This window comes from Protopterus annectens, chromosome 9.part0 (assembly GCF_019279795.1).
Source record: "Protopterus annectens isolate FY-2018-M chromosome 9.part0, PAN1.0, whole genome shotgun sequence".
NCBI lineage: Eukaryota > Metazoa > Chordata > Ceratodontiformes > Protopteridae > Protopterus > Protopterus annectens.
This window is the reverse complement of record NC_056743.1, coordinates 997,435,854-997,456,759: the sequence shown is the minus strand read 5'-3', so window position 1 is coordinate 997,456,759 and position 20,906 is coordinate 997,435,854.

The following is a 20,906-nucleotide window of genomic DNA, read 5'->3' as shown; positions in this document are numbered from 1 at the left end:
CTCCCTCAACATATGGGACAGTGTCCCCAGCTACATGAATCTTGGGTGGGCTTCATGGAAGGACATTCTGGAGAACTGTTGAACCTAAAGCAACTCTGCTTCTAGGATTGACTCAATAACCCTTTGAACCTTCAGCAAAAACTAATTTAAAATTTCTGTCTTGGAAAATAGATTTCTTAGTTGCTATTACATCTGCAAAATGGATTTCTGAACTCCAGACTCTTTCATCCAAATCCCCTTGTATTATTTTTCACAAAGATAGAGTTACCTTACAATCCAAGTTATGTCTAATTTTGTAATGAGTAATAAAGCTATGAGCATTTAACCAGGTGTCTGGTACACAAATAACATCAATAAAAGTTCTAGACCAAAATGCATATCAGGTGGCCATGCATGTAGTTGAACGAGGGTCTATATTATATGCTGGAAGGTTTAAAACTTTGACTCTCATATGATTGACACCATATGAGTGAAGTTTTAAAACTTCAAACAAACAATAAAAAAAAAAAAAAAAAAAAAACTTATCCAAAAGCTCCAGGCAGGGGGGAAAGCCCCCTGCACCCTCCATACCCCCCTGCTACTTAAATATACCAACTCCGAGATCGTACTACATTGAAGTAAAGGGAAATATTCCTTACGGTGATCTCCATTGAAACTTGTGAGCTTTCAAAAGTTTGCTCATATGGTGTTGACCATATGAGACTCAAACTTTTGAATGTTTGCAATTTCTAATGGAACCTGTTGAATGAGCCTTAGGTGGTTTTGGTAGGGAGAGACCTTGCTGGGAATATATCAAAGAAATGCAATTAGTTATCCAATTGGCCAAGGTAACTTTAGAAATTGGAAATCCCAGCCTACTTGGTAAAAAAGAGACAAACAGCTGGTCCGTTTTTCTGAAATTTTTTGTTTTGTGCAAGTAGAAACCTAGCTGTCTATGTACAGTTAAGAGATGTAGCATGTATTCTCTCTTATTCAAAAATTCAGGAAAGAAGTCTGTTAAATGGATGGTTTGATTTATGTTCGATTCAGAGGCTACTTTTGGTAGGAGGGAAGGATTGGATTGTAAGGTAACTCTATCTTTGTGAAAAATAATACAAGGGGATTTGGATGAAAGAGTCTGGAGTTCAGAAATCCTTTTGCAGATGTAATAGCAACTAAGAAATCTATTTTCCAAGACAGAAATTTTAAATTAGTTTTTGCTGAAGGTTCAAAGGGTTGTTGAGTCAATCCTAGAAGTACTATTGTTAAATCCCAAGGGGGTGATGGGTCTTTCACTGGAGGTCTGAGCAAGAACGTGCCCTATAGGAAAGCCTTGCACAACTTGGAAGCAGCAAAGCAAGAAGCCTTGAACTCCCTCCTCTGTCTTGAAGAAGTTGTCTCCATGTGAATCCTGGAAAGATCCCTAGGATTTGTGGAACCACATATTCTTGGCTTCTCTTTGATTCTGAGAAAATGATCATTGAGGGGTAGAAAAGCTAATCCTTGTGGCAGACAGGATCTTCCCTTTCACTGCGGGAAAGTGCTTCTTTTACAGAAGGGCCAAATAAGGATGTTCCATCAAAGGAAGCATAGATGAAAGAAGGCTTGAAAGGTTCTGCAAAGTCACACAGCCACATCCAGGCATGTCTCCTTATGGCAATGCCTGAACAGGCTGCCCGTGAGGTACCCTCTGCAGAATGGGAAATCAACCTCATGGTTGCATTGGAAATAGATAATAGAAATAATAGAGTGGCCAGGTGTGAGGATGATCTTTCATAGCCCTCTGCAGACATGGACTCCGAGGAGGATTTTGACAGTGTCTTGGTTAAATCCCTCTGCAGTCTTGTAAAGTGCACCAAATAATTCAATGACTTTGAGGCAAAGGTGGCTGAAGCAAATAGGCACTTTCCAAACCTGTCCAACACCCTAGACTCTCTGTTAGGAGGATGGACAGAGGAGCTCTGTTTTGCTAGCTCATTTTTAGTGACTGCCACCACAACCATTGCATCAACAGGGACTCCTTTGCTCCAATGAGGTTTGTCTTTTGGAGGAACCAAAATCTTAAATGGATGATGTAGGATTAGTCCAACAGAATCCAGTTCCTTCCATGCCCGGCAAGAGACTAGGTCAATGAGCTCATTGGCTAGGGGAGTCACCCAAGACATGGATGGGTCAGCACCATAAGCTTCCAGAAATACTGACTCCTCAGGGGAAGGATTATCTGAGCACCAACCACCTTTCTACTTAAGAATCTCCAAAATGTCTCCAAATGAGATGTCATCAGGTGGTGATCTGGGGAACCCTTCCCCCTCATTGAAGTCAGTATCTTCTGTGACAGATTCCAGGGGGGAATCTATGTGCCTCCTTTTACACATTCTCTTATGGGCAACCTCCTTAGTGTCCTTAGTGGGGTGCTCTGGGGAGGTGTCCAAAGAGAGGGTTAGTTCCTCTAAGGGAACTGTTTTGGATGGTAGTAGGTACCGGCTGTCCCTACAGAGTCTGATGGGATCAGAGCTTGGGACCATAGGGTGATAAAAAGTAGGATTTGAAGATGTATGCGAGCTAGGTCTTTTGGATGACAGAATACCCTATACACTACTTTGAAGGCAGATGGACCAGGAGAAACTGTGGCTGGTTGCACCAGAGCTGAGACTTTCAAAGCAGACAAACCAAGACGCTGTCCAGATCTGTGTCTCGAAGAGGGGGCTGGACCCGGGAGCCAGATCTGGTATAACCCCATCTGGATCTGAGCTCTGAGGAACTTCCTCATCATCCTACCTCTTCAGCTTCAGAAAGACTCCTGGAGGACCTGACAGATGAGGTACTGGACTGAGGTCTAGAATGTTTCCTTGGAGTCTGCATGAGGGGGGAGTGGAGATGAGGAGAAACTGGGTAGGTTGAGAAGGCTAACTACCTGGAATAACTATCTGATCCAAGATCTTAGGATCCAAAGTTTTCCTCTTCGGATCTGATGAAGTAGGATCCGAAGATTTTTACATGTTCTGTAGAGGCTCCAAAGTCAATGGAGTCCTATGAGATTTAGAACGGCACCTTTTCCTATGCTCTGAGCCTTAGTATGTTTGCTGGGGGGGGGTTGAGCCATGGAGGAGGAAGAAGAAGAAGGCAATAACCCTTTGAGAACTAACTCATTCCTCCTATCTGCAACATCCCTTGAATTCAACGCAGCACAAACAGTGCAGTTTATATTAAGGTGTGCTGCTCCTAAACAGTAAACACACTCCCTGGCCATTCAAATTTGTTATTTTGTGTCCACAGGAAGTACATCTTTTTAAATCCTGTTGGCTTACTTTCAGAGAAAGCTCTATCAAAAAGGGAAAGGGAGATTTTTTTTTTTAAACAGAAGAAGCTACCATCAATGGTAGTGAGAAATACCCTGATAATAGGGTAGGAGAAGTAGGGAAGGAAAGAAGAACCACAATGAAGGAGAAAAAGGTGCAATTGCAGCTTAGAAAACAGTTATCCACACCTCAATGGAACTCCAGAAGACAGGAAACAGTTGATGGTATGTAAGAAATTTTACCTTATAAAGGTAAGAGGACTAACAGTACAGAAAAAAAATTCTCTTTCTAGGGACTTTCTCAGTGCAGTGATCTGGAGAAGTGCCGGTAGAGATTGTGAAACCCTGCTGGTTAGTCTATGGCTGTCCAGCTGGCTGTCCCTGTAGTGTAGAATGATGTGACTCCAAGTGCAGAGAAATCTGGGAATTAGATTAAAAATCTGAGTGCATTGAATCCATCAGTCCTGTTGGAGCAGAAAATACCCTCTTCACTACCTCAAAGGAAGACCACTCCGGAAAAAAGGAAGACCTCGGCCCTGAGAAGGCAGGCTTCTGACCGCTGTCTCCTCCTGTCCTGAAAATAATCTCACTGAGTAGGAAGTTAGAGCCAAGCTATCCAGTGCTGAAGCACCAAGGCATAGAGATGGCTCCAAAACCTTCAGAGTTGATTTCAACAACACCTAGGACCTAACAAGGAAACTTCAGCTCCGACAGTCATCTGGATCCGACGATGTCGGAGACGGTGCACTCACAGTTATCTTCAGATACGAAGATAAAGTGATAAAGATAAAGTTATCTTTGGATCCAAGCCAAATGGACCTGAAAGGTTTAGATCCAGGGACTCTGAAGCAACCATAGGGATCAGATAAGGAGTAAGAAGTGGTGGTGTGGTAGATGGACAGGCTTCTTGACCCGAGGGGCTAGGAGCCGGTAAGACACACATCTGAATCTGTGCCAAGAGAAACTTCCTCATCATTCTGTCCACTTTGCCCTCAGTCAAACTCCTGGACAAATGAGATGAGGCAAGGCAAGGTGACTTGGACTGGCGCTTTTCCAAAAAAAGGTGAGGGAACCCTGGAAGACACAGGATTATAAGTAGGAGAATACCTGGTTCTTGGAGAAATTATTGGACCCAAAGTAGTTGGATCTGTGGGTATTTTGTAAGATCTGAGGATACTGGATCCACTAGTTTCATCTTATTCAGATCCGAAGTGGAGGAGCTTTGAGATCTTCTTAGATCTGATTTCAATCTCTTCCTTGGCGGCTCTGAAGACACAGTCTAGGAAGTCAAAGGCTTACGAGACTTTGATATGGACTCCTTAGCTTTAATTTTGGGGCCTGAACCCCAGAGATAGCTTCACCAAAAGAATAATGTACTAAACCTTTGAGGATAAGCTATCCACAAGAGCCCTGAGATTGAAATTCTTGCAAATGGAGCAATCCTCCTGAAGATGTTGCAGGCCTAAACAATAGACACAAAGAGTATGAGTATCTGAAAGAAGCAATTTGTGCCCACATTTCAGACACTTTTTAAATCCGGAAGATCCTTTCTCAGACATGCCAGCAACTAAAGGAAAAAAAAAAAAAACAGTAATACATAAGAAAAACTTCTTATTTTATAAATATATAGTGTACAGGAAGAAAAAAGAAAGAAATAATACCAACAATGGTATTAGAACTACACTAGCATGTATTACAGACAGAATAAAGGAAAAACGGACTACCAACAATGATAAATATAGTAAATAAGAATTACAATAATATAAGAGGGTAAGGGAATTATATACATGTGTGTGTGTGTGTGTGTGTGTGTGTGTGTGTGTATATATATATATATATATATATATATGGATCTACCTGACTACATCGAAACTGTAGATGAGCGAAAACAACTTCACCGACGCCAGAAGATCGACAAGGCAGAAGACCGACGGAGGAAGACACCGACGCTGAGAACACTGAGATGGGGAAAGGATGTGTAAGTATGCGGTAGTGACGGACGTTAGGGTGCGAGTAAGGTAAGTGTGCGATGTTGACGGTGTGTAGGGATAGGGGTGGGATAAGTGAGGTAGGGTTAGGGCGCGGGTTAGGTAAGGGTGCGAGTAAGGTAAGTGTGCGATGTTGGCGGTCTGTAGGGATAGGGGTGGGATAAGTGAGTTAGGGCGCGGGTTAGGTAAGGGTGCAGTAGTGATAGTTTTTGGGTTAGGGGAGGGTTAAGTGAGTTAGGGTTAGGGCGCGGGTTAGGTGAGTGTGCGATAGTGACGGACCTTAGGGTAAGGGTTTGGGTTAGGGTTGTAGATAGTTGTGTATGTATGGGTTAGTGTTGGTTTGTAAGGATTTTGGTGTGCTTGTGTTGTGTGTGTGGGTTTTGGATAGGGGATTTGTTTTGTTTGTTGTTATGATGTGTTGAGTGTATGAGGTGTCGTGTTTGTGAACTGTCGATTATGTGGTGTCGGTGAAGTCGTTTTCGCTCTTTTGGTGTTTAGATGTAGTCAGGTAGATCCATATATATATATATATATATATATATATATATATATATATATATATATATATATATATATATATATATATATATATATATATATATATATAAAATGGTTTACCATCATAAGGTCAAGAACACAGTAGTCAAACCTTATATGTTCAAATTTTGTTAGCGAATCCTGGCATGCCAAATGGTCAGAATGTCGCAAAAATACTGAAATCTACATTTCTGACCACTCTACACCCAAAAACGAGTGCTAACATGGGTCAAAAAGGGGACGGGAGTATGCAATTTGCAACATCTGCATTCACAATTGTAGGATGTTGCCTCACTCCTTTCAGACATACGCTCTCGACCATCCAACGGTCGACCTTATGATGGTAAACCTATTTTATATATATATATATATATATATATATATATATATATATATATATATATAGGGCGGCCACGGTGGTGCAGTGGTTAGCATTGCTGCCTCACAGCAAGAGGTTCTCCGGTTTGATCCTCGGCTGGGGTGCCTTCTGTGCGGAGTCTGCATGTCCTCCCTGTGGTCGCGTGGGTTTCCTCCGGGTGCTCCGGTTTCCTCCCACATCCCAAAGACATGCTGCAGGTGGATTGGACACTCTAAATTGGCCCTAGGTGTGCATGTGAGTGTGCCTTCTGTGGAAGGTTGGGCGCCGGGCTGGCAACTCGACACCGTAAAATTCCACTGCCAATCAATGTGCGGACAAGGTGATCCGCTGTGGCGACCCCTAACCGGGAAAAGCCGAAAGAAGAAGAAGAAGAATATGTATATATATATATATATATATATATATATATATATATATATAGAGAGAGAGAGAGGTTTACTTCTAATTACTGAAATATCACAGACCCAAATCACACAAGATTGAGAAGAGAACACCAGACGTTCTCTTAAACCAAAGTGCATATCACTGGAATTTTAAACAGAGAAAGGAGGCAATTGGCAACACTCAACAACAAACACATCAAAACATGTTAAACCCACCCAGATGGGGAGGCTGCGCCCACACCACCCTACCTAGATATACCAACTCCAAGATCACACTATAATGGGAAAAAGGGCAAACATGTTTGGTGTTGTCGTCTCGATCTAGTGAGATTGGGTAAGTGGCATTTCAATAATTAAGAAGTAGACCCATATATATATATATATATATATATATATATATATATATATAGGTCTACTTCAAAACATTGAATTCTCATAACATTGAAACTCAAAACACTGAGACCATAACATCAAAAACCCAAAACAACGAAAACTCAGAACACTGAAAGTGTGCATCATAACACAGAAAATTACAGTGCACATATAAATAATATCCCCTCCATCTATAACAACACCAAAGTAAGGAACACACTTTTTATTACATTTCTGCAGGGGGCAAGCCCCCCCCTGCACCCCCACACTCCCCATAAATTAAATATACCAACTCCTAGATCGCACTACAGTGGAAAAAAGTTAATTTCTTAATCCCACTGTAACATGATCACCATGCAGAATGTAAACATATGGATGGGTTCCTTTCATGGAAGTTAAGTTAGTGTTCTGAGAAGTGCTGGGAGAAGTGCGTAGGGGAAAAAGTGTTTATTTTGCCAATCTGTACATGTTTTTAGGCCATACAGGTAAGTGATTTAGACATTATGTTTACATTCTGTATGGTGATCACGATACAGTGAGGTTAAGAAATTAACTTTTTTTCCACTGTAGTGCAATCTTGGGAGTTGGTATATTTAATTTACAGGGGGTGTGAGGGGCAGAGCCCCCCACATGGTGGGTGCAGAGGGGCTTGCCCCCCTGTATAAATGTAGTAAAATGTGTGTTTGTTAGTTTGGTGTTGTTATAGGTGGAGGGGATGTTATTTACATGTGTGTTGTAGTTTTCAATCTTATGATGCATAGTTTAAGTGCAGTGAGTTTTCGTTGATTTGGATTTTCAGTGTTTTGGGTTTTCGGTGTTATGGTCTCAGTGTTTTGAGTTTCAATGTTCTGACAATTCAATGTTTTGAAGTAGACCCATGTGGATATATATATATATATATATATATATATATATATATATATATATATATATATATATATATATAGGTCTACTTTAGATGACCGAAAGCACATAAAGCTGAATGTTATGTTGCCAAGATGGAAATAATGAAACTGAAAATGCCAAACCATGTAGTTTTTCCCATGGCAAGTAAACACTTGGTCAACTTGGGGAAATGTGCCCTTTTCCCCACTGTAGTGTGATCCCAGAGTTGGTATATATAGTTGGGTGGGGGTGTGGGTTTCAGATAGTACAGTGTACTTTAGTGTAGTTTTGGGCAAGTGTTTACTTGCCCTGGGAAAAACTATGCGGTTTAGCATTTTCAGTTTCGTTATATTCATCTCAGCAAAATAATGTTTGGCTTTATGGGCATTTGGTCATCTAAAGTAGATCCATATATATAGATCCAGTATATATATATATATATATATATATATATATATATATATATATATATATATATATATATATATATATATATAGATATATATAGATATATATATATATATATATATATATATAGATATATATATATACATACATAAAGAAAAAAATACATTTATCTTAATGAAACTCGAGAGCTAAAGCTGATCACGTCTTTTTGTGAAAAGTGACAAACGAGATCTGAGGTATGTTAGGGGTTGGTGCACTATGGGTAAGGGAGAAGCTTGAGAGCTTTTTAGTTATCAAGAGCTTTAGTAACAGCTGAGTCCGAGGTTCAAATCTGAACCCAACAGTTGAGGAGAGAATGAAAACTGACAATATCTGATCTATCTTTAACAGATGCTCTGAGAGAGGATCCACATCTGTGCAAGATGGTGTCAAAAGAGATCTAAAGTATTGTAGGCTGACTAGGGAATTATGGGTAGAGTGAGAAGCACAAGAGTTGGATCCAAAAGTCTATGGAATGTGGCTGAGTTGGATGCAAGGTCGGCTCTGTAACCCATACATTGCGGGAGAATGAAAAGGACACCAGATCAACTCTTTTTACTGCAAAAGTAAAAATGTGCATTCACTTTTAAAGATACATAAATGTCACAAGACATTCAAGGAAAATACCTTTCCTAGCTTTAAAAAAAAAGAAGTTATGTACTCACCATAATGTTCTTCCTCAACTGTTGGTGTTCGGACCCAATCCTCGTATCCAACTTAGCTTCTACTACAGCTCTTGCTAACTAAAAAGCTCACAGCTTCTCCCTTATCCATAATGCACATATGCACATACCTCAGATCTTGTTTGATGATTTTACCAGAAGTAGTATCTATTAACATGCATAAATAAAAGGAAACATAAAATTGTACATGTCCTGTACAGGAAACTATATTAGGAGCTCAATCAAAAGGACAGTGGTGTCCTTATAATATCTCATTCATCTAGATGTTTGTAGACATAAGGAATGAGGGTTGGTGGGTGGGAAGTTGAGGAGGAATGAAAATAGACAATACAGATGGAGTGTTATGGTGAGTACATAACTTCCTTATCTGATGTTGTCAATTTTCATTCTATCCTCAACTGTTGGGACAGAGTCCTCAGCTATCTAAAATCCCTAGTGGACTCTTAGGAAGGATATTCTTGAGCACAGTTGAACCAAATGATGCTCTACCTCTCGAGGCCAGATCTAATTTGTAATGAGTAATAAAGGTATGAGGATTCGCCCAAGTTGCTGATGCACAAATGTGGTTCATAGAAAATCTGGATAGAATACTGAAGAAGTGGACATGGATCTTGTTGAATTGGCTCTTATGTAAGACCCAATTTTTATAGATAAAAGAAACACAATTAACCATCTGGCTAAAGTTACTTTTGCAAATGGTTTACCCAATTTCAAATCTGCAAATCTGCAAAGGAAACAAACAATTGGACTGTCTTTCTGAATTTTTTGGTCCTTTGCAAGTAAAAACGTAATTGTCTGTGCACATCCAATAAATACAACATGTATTCACTTTTGTTTGCAAATTTAGGAAAGAATACTGGTAAATTAATGGATTGATTGATATTGCATTCTGACACTGGTTCATGGTGTAACCCTATCCTTATGAAAGGTCAAGTAGGGAGGTTTTGAAGACTTTAATTTCTGAAATTCTTCTTACTGAGGTAATGGCTACTAGAAAGACAGTTTTTCAAGAAAGAAAATTAAGTTTATATTTAGTTGCTGGTTTAATGGGGAAATGTATTAATGCCTGCAATACCAGATCCCATTGTGGAGTAGGGTCTTTAAACGGTGGTCTCAGAAGAAGAGTGCCTCTCAAGAATGTTTTACACAGTTTAGCAGAGGCTAATGAAGACCCTTCAAATTCAATATGAAAATTAGATATTACTGCTTATTGAACCTTAATGGTAGAGGAGCTAACCCCTTCTTTAAAGAGCAAAGCCAAAAATTTAAGTATGTTATGTATCAGGGCTTAGAAAGGATCAATATGATTTTGTTGTGCCCAATAAACAAATTTTTTCCATTTCCTTGAATAGAATTTTTATGTTGGGGGTTAATGGGGAGACAAAAGGATATGGCAGACAGGGGAAGAAGGCATTGGTTGTCTGGCTATTAATGGAATTGGAGAAACCAGGCTGTAAGCTTGAGGTTTGAGATGTTTGGGTGCATCATGCCTGTTGGGTGACAAAGGAAATCTGGAATTGGATCCAGAATCCAAAGTTGATAAATTAGATGAGGCCATAGGAAGGGGAGCCAAACCTTTCGATGGTTGGATGAGATTGCCCAGTGCCACACTCTGAGTGCTTCTCGACACAAGGGATATGATTTGGTCCCTCCTTGTTTGTTGATGCACCAAACTACTGACATGCTGTCTGTCTGAATTGCAATTTCCCCTGAAGGGAGAGCATTCTGGAAGGTATGCAATGCTAAGAACACTGCTCTCATCTCTAGGACATTTATATGTAAATTGGCCTCTTCGGGGGACCAAGTGCCTTGGACTGTTTCTCCCAGAAAGCACCCCCCCCCCGCACCCCAACTGGGAAGTATCTGTGGTCACTATGGCCTGGTGCTGAAAAATAATTAATGGACAAACTTGTAGAACCTGATTTGATTGAATCCACCCCCTGAGATCTCTCTTGCATACCTGAGTGATTCTTATTTGTCCTAACATGGGATGGTAAAGGATTGACCAATGTGTTGCTAACATCCACTGAAAAACTCTCATATGGAATCTGGCTAGAGGTATTAAGGTTATTGCCACTGACATTGATCCTAGAGCCTGAAGAACCAAGCGGGTTGAAATCTTGGTACTGCAAATTATTTTTCTGACCTGTAATCTGATCATCTGTGCTTTTGAGAGAGGAAGAGAAGCTATCATTGACTTTGTGTTGAAAACTGCTCCTATGAATTCTAAATTTTGAGTTGGTTATAGGTGAGACGTGTCATAATTTATGGTTATCCCCAGATGAGAGCAAATCTGGAGTACTGATTTATTGCTCTTATTAACAGATGTCTGGTTGGGGCAGTAATGAGCCAGTCATCTAGATATGGAAACACTTGCAATCCCTGCAGTCTCAAGTGAGATGCTACTACTGCCATGCATTTGGTAAACATCCTGGGGGCTGTGGTAAGGCCAAAGGGCAGACCTCTGTACTGGTAGAGACTAGCTCTCAGCTGGAAGCAAATACCTTCTGGATTGTCTGATCATCTTTATGTGATAGTGCTCATCCTGAAGGTCTATTGAGCACATCCAGTTGTCCTTGCCCAGAAAGGGGAGAATGGACTGAATCATGGCCATGAGCAAGTTTCGGATTCTATCTGGTCTGGTGGGACCTCTCGGATGACTCGTTTTTTTAGTAGCCTTTGTATTTATATTACTGCTTCTTTCCCCTGACTTGGTGAAACATTGGGAATTTTTCATAGAGTTGGAGGTGGAAGGGAAAAGGGTATTATATAACCTCTGGAAATAATCCTTTACACCCAAGTATCTTTTGTTATGTCTAGTCAGTCTCTCTGATGCAGAGATAGTTGAACCTCAGTCGCCTCCAGAGGTGGACAATCGGGCCTCCTTTCAGGAGTGCTGGTAGGGTCTGTCAGAGAAAGAACCTCTGGATCCTTGGATTTGTGGGCCTCTTGTGTTGCAGGGGCATCATCTTCATTAGAGCCCCCCCCTTCCCCTAGGGGAACTTTCTCTATGTGTTTCCTGGAAAGGACCCTGGGACTTCCTGAACCACATCTTCCAACCACCTCATTCATTCCTCGAAAAGTATCTCTGAGGGGTCAAAAAATGTATACCCACTGCAGAGAGTGTCTTTCCATCCTTCTCACACCTGGATAATGTGTCCTTCACTTTGGGGCCAAACAAGGAAGTGGATCTGCGCTGAGAGAAACCTCCTTATCATCTGATCCACATCTTCTTCAGGCAAACTCCTAGATGAATGAGATGATACCACAGAAGGACATTTTGTATGGCACCTCTCTATAAAAGGTGAAGGCAGCCTGGAAGGTACAGGATCAACTGATGGTGAATATCAGGTCCTAGGCAAAGGTACAGGATCCTGAGCAGTCAGATAGTTTCTTAGTCGGATCCAAGGATGCAGAATCTGTCAACCTCTTTCTCTTCAGATCTGAAGGGAAAGCGGTATGAGACCTCTTCGAATCTGACTTAGTCCTCTTCCTGGAAGGCTTGGAAGACAGAGCTGAGGAAGAAGAAGGAGTAGAAGATTTCAACACCTTGGACTTCAGCCTGGAGGATTTATTTCCTGCAGTAGCCTTTCTGAAGGAAGAAGGCAACATACCTTTTAAGATTAATTTATTTTTTCTATCCACCAATGCACATGGATTAAAGTTACAGCAGAGAGTACAGTCTTCCTTAAGGTGTTGCGGACCTAGACAATAGACAAAGAGACTGTGGGTGTCCGAAATGGGCAACTTGTGCCCACACTTTCAACATATTTTAAAACCAGAAGGGCCCTTCTCAGCCATTCCTATGACAAAAGAAAAACAGATGAAGACTTTTTTTTGGAAATAAAAAAGAAAAGGAGATAGCGATTACCAACAATAGTATTGAAGGTACACTATCATGCAGAGGAAAAAAGGAAGAAAAATATATCAACTGTGGTGATAACAGAAATACTAACAGTACAAGGGTAAAGGAATGATAGAAAAGGATAGACTATAAGGAAAAAATTTAACATCTGAAGAATTCAAAGGTGAAGCTCAAGAGCTATGGCAACCACGTATTTTGTGGAAAGCGGCAAACGAGATCTGAGGTATGTTAGGGATTGGTGCATTATGGGTACACTATCATGTAGAGGAAGAAAGGAAGAAAATATATCAACTGTGGTGATAACAGAAATACTAACCGTACAAGGGTAAAGGAATGATAGAAAAGGATAGACTATAAGGAAAAAATTTAACATCTGAAGAATTCAAAGATGAAGCTCAAGAGCTATGGCAACCATGTCTTTTGCGGAAAGCAGCAAACGAGATCTGAGGTATGTTAGGGATTGCTGCATTATGGGTAAGGGAGAAGCTTGAGAGATTTTTGTTACCATGAGCTTTAGTAAAAGCAGAGTCAGATACAAGGATCAGATCCGAACCCCAACAGTTGAAGATAGAATGAAAACTGACAACATCAGATGCACTTGTTTCTCTCCAAAATTAACTTTAAATAAGTTTAAAAGTAATGTTGAAGGTTTTTCTCCCAAAAGGAATTTATCTGCCCAGCAATGGAACACCGTTAGCCAGCCATCGATCCTCAAAAGCTTGCTGAGGAGCACTCTTCTCAGTGGCAGGAAAGGTCCGAAGAGATTGTTGCCAAACCTGTCTTTTTGGTCAGCTCAGCTCGAGCTGGCTAACAGTTTGGGCAAGTGGAAGGTACCCTGCAGCTTTGGAAGCTGGTCGGTTGCTATATCCTATGCAGGATATAACCCCTATAGTTTAGGATACTGCAGCATATAAAGAACATCCAAGGAAGGTTAAGGACACTAAAGCTGTCCATACTGGCAGGTAGGGGAAATTAAGGGGGTGTTTTCTGGCTATATAAGAGTATAAAATGTGACTGTGAGAGATTAAAACTTGGGGGAAAACATGAGCAGAAGGAATCAGCAGCTACAAACTGGGGGACTAAGCCTATCTATTATTTGAGAAAATGACTCTTCATGCAAACAATGGTTAACAAATGGAAAGCTGACTGGTTGGGTAGTAGAGACCAGTTTAGTGGATTCCTTCAAGGGGGGATGGGATAAGTATAGCATGGAAGGAATTCCATCTTCAGAATGCTAGTTGTATGCATTGAGCAGATGTATACTGTATATAAATGGACAGACAGTATCCTTTTACCTGTTGATGTATATATGCATATGTATGGTGGGTCAGTTAGACAGCTCATTTTTGTAGGTAAACTATCACATTTTCTTGCTTCTTCCAAACAGTAGCTGGTGAACCTAATTTAGGGAGGTAAACCAATCCAACCATCATTCTAGCTATAAATTAACCTAGCCATAGTTCTGGCTATATTTAGATGTTAATAGAAAATGCATGAGCAAACAGTGAGCTAGCAGGTTTTTTAAGTTTCTATATATAGTTACCTTAAACTGGACAAAGCAGTAAGAGTATTAGTTAATAGTGTCCATGTTTACTGACTTGGGGTTATTGCGAATTACATTTATTCTGACAGTTTTGTATTTGGATTGAAGAATAGTTCTTAACTATGTCAGTGTCTTGTTATAATTCATCACTAATGTGGTCTTTTGATGAGGTTTTGCTGACTTTGCCTTTTTTGCTCACTACTTGATTAAATTATTATATTTCCTGCACTGAAAATGTTTTTTTTAATCCTATCATTTTCTGAGTGCTGTCACTATGTTGGGAATAGCTAGTTATTTTGGGTATGTTGTACTTCTGTTCTACATATTGCTGGGCTGTGATGCTGTGAAGTATGTTATCACTAAAGCATTCACTGTACGTTTATAAAATATAATAGATGTGATGGCCACAATAGTCGCCATTGCTAAATATGAACATGCATTAAGATAAAAGTTTTACAGGTAAGCATTTGTCATATTTTCCAACAAATACAACATACCAAACAGCTTAGCACTTTGTCAAGGCATAAGGATAGGAATATCATGTACATATAATGGAACTTCTGAAGTTGGAAGTGCATAAGAAATACAGTTTATAAAGACTGAAACAGAACTGTCCCTAAGACAGTACATTAAGGAGGTTCTGTTACAAAAGTTCCTAAATTAGAGCGATGATTACCTGACTGAACATTAAAGGCCTATCTTTACAATAACTACTTAAGACCCAGTCTTGCAGGTTGTGGGCCATTTCCCTGAGGACAAAATTGGTTGGGGACACATGGCTGTATTGCAATTCATTTGCAGAGACAAATGGCTGTGGCAGATTCACTGTGGGCAGAGAGCAGCATGCAGCTCCACACCCATTGCTAGAATAATCAAGCGCTGGGTGGGGGGATCTACTGGAATATGTTTGTGTAGATCCTATCCAAAATGGGTCTTTAGCAGAGCAAAGAAACTAAACATGTACATATTTAGTATTCAAATAGGATCAAACTGGTAAGAAATTTACAGAAACACTGCTAAGGTTTTAAGTGTGAGCTGTGGCTCACAGATTAATTGCAAAAATACTGGCTGATAGGCCATTTGACACCTCAGCATAAAACAGATGTTTAATAAAAACAAGTTACTTAGAAGGTCTTTCATGCAGAGTATTTAAACTGGTAAAAAGTGACTCAACAGGTATCACATTCACCTTTGGTGCAGAAGGCTGTGGGTTCTGTTCCCACAACAGGTAGATGGATTGCTGACAGTGCAGTGCAGCATATGGGTGGTGCAATGTCAACAATTAATCTACCTGGCAATGCAGTGCAGCATAGGGGTGGTACTGCACACCTGTGTATGTCATCCTTTAAATGAGGCATTAAATCAAGACCTCATATGCCTGAGTTGGTGGTAGCTCAAGTGGATGTAAAAGATCCCATTACACCTATCAAAAATAGGGGATTTCTCCCATTGCCCCTGCCAAATTTCCCATAGTAGTGTAACTATCACCTTAGCTCTCCCCTGAAAAGAGGCTACTAGCCTAGTGGGACTAACCCAGTCAAAAAAGGATAAATAAATAAATAAAAGTCAGTTTAGAAGCTTGCTATTAATAAAATTCAGAGGGATTACAAAGTATTTTTGTCTACTTCACTGGAGAGAGAGTGAGTCTGTCACAGTATGTGCACTTCATCTTCTGTTTTTGTTTGTAATATACTCAGAAGTTAAGCACCTAAACAAATTAGTGAATAAATAAAATAAAATAAGTAAGGCAACATGGCAAAGGCTGTGGAAGTATAAAGACAGCTAGATGAGAAATGTATGCTTATAAATTAAATAAGCTGTGAAAACATTAAGATTAATAAGACTAATGGTGATGAAGATAATTTTTTGTAACAGCTGAAAGAGCAGACATTAATGAATTTGAAGTGGGAGATTCTTCAGATCTGGTCATAAATTAGCTACTGGTAATTGGAGATTCAGTTATTAGAGGAATGGATACTGAACATCAAATAGTGTTATGCTTGCACAGGCAAAGATACAGGATGTGAGTAGGGCCTTAGAACACCTTGATGTAAGGAACTATGGAAATGTTTTTATTCGTGTACAAATTATCTCATCTTCAAGGACTCACTGACTGTTAAAAAGAAGCTTACAGTCCTCTTAGATAATATAGCTTGTACAAGGGAATGGACATATTTTTCACAAATTACAGGTCAGTGTGAATGAAAAGATTTTTTTGAGTAAATATCTACATTAAAAAAGGCTCATTTAAAAAAAAAATGGAAATGGGAAGAACAGCCAAGTCTAATATTGAGTAAATATGTATTTAGTCAGGATGGATTCCACTTGTTAAGACAGAGGAAAAATAAATTATGTTCTTACAATAACATTCCATGTGAGTTGCCCATCTCGCCATTCATTCTTAACTGATGGGTTCGGAGCTGATCTTCGACTTCGACTCGGCCGTTTTTTTGTAGCTCAAGGTCTTCAACCAGCTAGAGGCTAATCTCCTATCCCATCATGCACCAGTGTGTACCTCACATCTTGTTTGCAAGCGTAAAAATACAAAAAAATGGATAGATTACCTCTCATATTATAAGCAAAGCTGAGAAAAATCAAAGTCAAGGTCAAATTGTTAAAGTCCAGGTCCACTAGGAGCCCACAAGCTGGGGGTTGGAGGGAGGGTTGTAAGAATGAATGGTGAGATGGACAACTCACATGGAACATTATGGTAAGAACATAACTTCTTTATGTGAAATTGTCCTATCCATTCTTAACTGATGGGACAGCGTCCCTAGCACCTTTAATATTGAGTGGCTCACAGGAGTACATTCTTCAGCAAAGTGGATCCAAGGGAAGCCCTGTCTCTGGAGGCCATATCCACTTTGTAATGAGTGATGAAGATATGAGGTGTTGCCCAAGTTGCCGCTGCACAAATGGTATCTATAGGTACTTTGGCTCGAAAAGCCGAAGAAGTAGCAATGGCCCTAGTTGAATAAAACCTTGATTTTGTCTGGTAGTTTCTTGTTTACTGAATTATAAGTAAAAGAAATACAGTCAGATAGGCATCTGGACAAGATGGTTTTTACTACTGCTGCATCTTTCCTATTTTCTGAGAAAGACACAAAAAGCTGATCCAATTTTCTGAATGATTTTGTTCTATGTATATAAAAGTGTAACTGTCTGTGGACATCAAGTTGGTGTAGCATGTATTCTGCCTTACTGCCATATTTGGGAAAGAAGACTGGCAATTATATGGTTTCATTTAGTTTGGATTCTGAACAGATTTTAGGAAGGAAGGAATGGTTTGTTCGCAAGGAAACTCTATCATTATGAAATAAGAGGTAGGAGGGTTTCATTGAAAGTGCTTGTCATTCTGACACTCTTCTAGCTGAAGTGATGGCCACTAGGAAGATAGTTTTCCAAGTTAAGAATTTTAATTTGCATGAAGATGCCAGTTCAAAGGGTGGAAGAATTATCCTGGATAGGACAAAATTGAGGTTCCATGGTGGTAATGGAGATTTTATTGGTGGCCTTTAAAGACAAGTGCCCTTAAGAAAAGCTTTACACAATCTGTGTGACATAATGTTTGGTCCATTTTCACCTAGATGAAAATTTGATATTGCTGCTAATTGTACTCTGATAGTAACAGCTGCAGCCCCCTCTTTGAAAAGCTTTGTTAGAAATTCCAAAATAGAAGAAAGAGGTGCGGAATAAAGATCAAACTTATTTTCCAAAGCCCAACCTTTTCCATTTACTAAGATATATTCTTCTTGTTGATGTCTTATGAGAAGCTATCAAAATGTGTCGTGTTGGAGATGAGAGATTTTGTAACCTGGCTATGTTTGGAACTGGAGTAGCCAAGCTGTCAACTTGAGGGTTTGTAAGGACGGGTGAGGAATCCCTGAAGAATGGATCAGAAGATACGGAACTGGGTCCAGGATCCAAGGTTCCTCCTGAAAATAAGGTTGTAGGAAGGGAACCAGATTTGATGAGGTCAGTAAGGGGCTATCAGAATTTAAGTCCTTCCCAATATGCTGGCTTTCTGTACAACTTTGGGTATTACTGGGAAGGGAGGAAAAGCATATAGGAGACCCGGGGGCCAATCGTGTATCCCTCTGGGACTTCCCCGGAGGGAGTATTAGGGCAAAATATTTGCTGCATTTTGTGTTTGTGGACATGGCAAAAAGGTTGCAGCAAGGCTGGCCCCATTTACGGAAAATGCTCTCCACTACCTCTTGTTTGAGGGACCACTTGTGAGTCATCAGTATTTCTCTGCTGAGTTTGTCCACAATCACGTTGGATATTCCCAGGATGTGTGTTGCTATTAGAAAGCATTGGGAGGAAGTTGCCCACTGTCAAACTCTGAGGGCCTCTCGACAAAGGGGATATGATCTGGTTCCTCCTTGTTTGTTTATGTACCATACCACTTATATATTGTCTGTTTGAATTGCAATCGTTCCTACAGGTAGAGAGTCGTGGAATGCCTGCAACGCTAAAATCACCACTCTCATCTCTAGAACACTGATGTGTAAGTGAACCTCATGTTCTTGCCACATGTCTTGGGCTGTTCTTCCCAGATAATTCCCCGCCCTATCTGGGAAGTGCCCATGGTCACCGTGGCTAGTGGAGCTGGGGGAGCGAAAGGTTTGCCTATTTTCACCTGGTGCGATTGAAGCCACCAAAGTAGATCTTTTTTGCAAGCTTGCATCAGAATAATTTTGTGAGAAATCGGAAGTGTCTGCATTGACCATTGTACAAAAAGAAGCCACTGTAGGATCCTCATATGCATACGTGCCAGGGGAATTACTGTGATAGCAGCTGCCATTATGCAGGAGCGGCCCTAGGTCAACTGGTGCCCTAGGCAAAACAGCTCCACGGCGCCCCCCCAACACATTACCTGGTGCCCCCATCCTGGTCTACCTACACCAAATAAATACTGGAAAAGTGCCCCTGCTATACCTATGTGCCATTATGCCCAGTACCTTTAGGACCTCTCTGGCTTGAACTTTAGTTTTGTGCAGAAGATTTAGAACTTGTTTTTGGAGGACTTAAATTCTTTCTTTTGGAAGGTTTACCATCATTGTTACTGTGTTTAATTCTGTTCCTATAAACACGGTATGTTGTGATGGCAATAAGGCAGATTTTTCATAATTGACAGTAATTCCTAACTGTGCAAATAGTTTTAAGGTTGTGTCCCTTGCCTGGATGAGTAGTTGCTTGGTGGTGGTGGTTAGAAGCCAGTCATCCAAGTATGGAAACATCCAGAATCCTAATCGCCTCAGGTGAGCCATGATTACTGTCATGCATTTGGTGAACACTCTGAGGGCTGTAGTGAGGCCAAAGGGCAGAGCCCAAAATTGAAAATGACTGGCTCCAAGCCGAAAGCACAGGTGACTTCTGGATGGTCTGTCCATTTTGATATGGTAGTACACATCCTGAAGGTCTATCGAGCACAGCCAATTGTCTTTCCCTAGAAAGGATAGTATTGACTGCAATGTGACCAGCTGGAACTTTGTCTATTTTACTGACTTGTTCAGTCTGCTGAGATCTAAAATAGGTCTCCAGTTCCCTGTCTTCTTTGTAAACTAAAAAGAAACTTAAGTAAGTTCCAGATCGTGTTTGGTCTGTGGGGACTGACTGGATAACTCATTTTTTTAGCAACCTTTGAACTTCTATGGATGCTTGATCACTTTGATTGGGTGGCACATCTGGGATTCTTTTGTTTAGTAGAGGTGGTGTTGAAAAGGGTTTCGAGTAACCTCTGGATATGATTCTTTGTACCCATTTGTCTTTTGTAATTTTTAGACAGGTGACTGGGTACAAAGACAAGCATCTCCCGACTGCCTCCAAAGTGGGACAGACAGGCCTCCTTTCAGGACTGCTGAAAAGGCTTGTCGATAAAGAATTCGCAGTCGCTTTGATTTTGTAGACCCCCTCTGCTGCGAGGTCAGTGTCTTCCATTGTTACCTCCTCCTCCTCTGCCCCTGAAGGAAGGTTCACCACGTGTGTCAGAAAAAGCTTTCAGGGATTTCCGGAACTACATTTCTCCCCCCTTTTGACCCTTGGGGTAGGGTCTGAAAGGGGTGGAAAAACGTACTCCCACAGCAGAGAGAGTCTTTCCCTCCTGTTCACACCTGGTTAAAGTCTCTTTTACTTTAGGCTTGAAAAGAGACGAGCCATCATTTATAAAGGGTGACTTGAAGGGTTCTGTGAAGTTACATAAATGCATCCAGGAGTGTCTCCTAAAGGTGATTCCCGAAGATGCTGATCTACTTGCTCCATTGGCTGCATATAAGATTAGCCTCATGGCAGAGTTCACCAGGGAGTTAAGGGGTGGAGAGCAGGGATATTTTCTCCGATACCCCCCCCCCCCAGCTACTGAACCTTGGAGAGAATATCCTAGCTCCTTTATGAGATCTCTCTGTAACCTTGTAAAATGGGTTAAATAATTCAGGGACCTGAGGGTAAAGGCTGCTGATGAAAACATGCCCTTTCCATATTTGTACATCATGCGCAAATCTTTATTCAGAGGATAAACAGATGAGGATGTTTCTGATAACTCCTT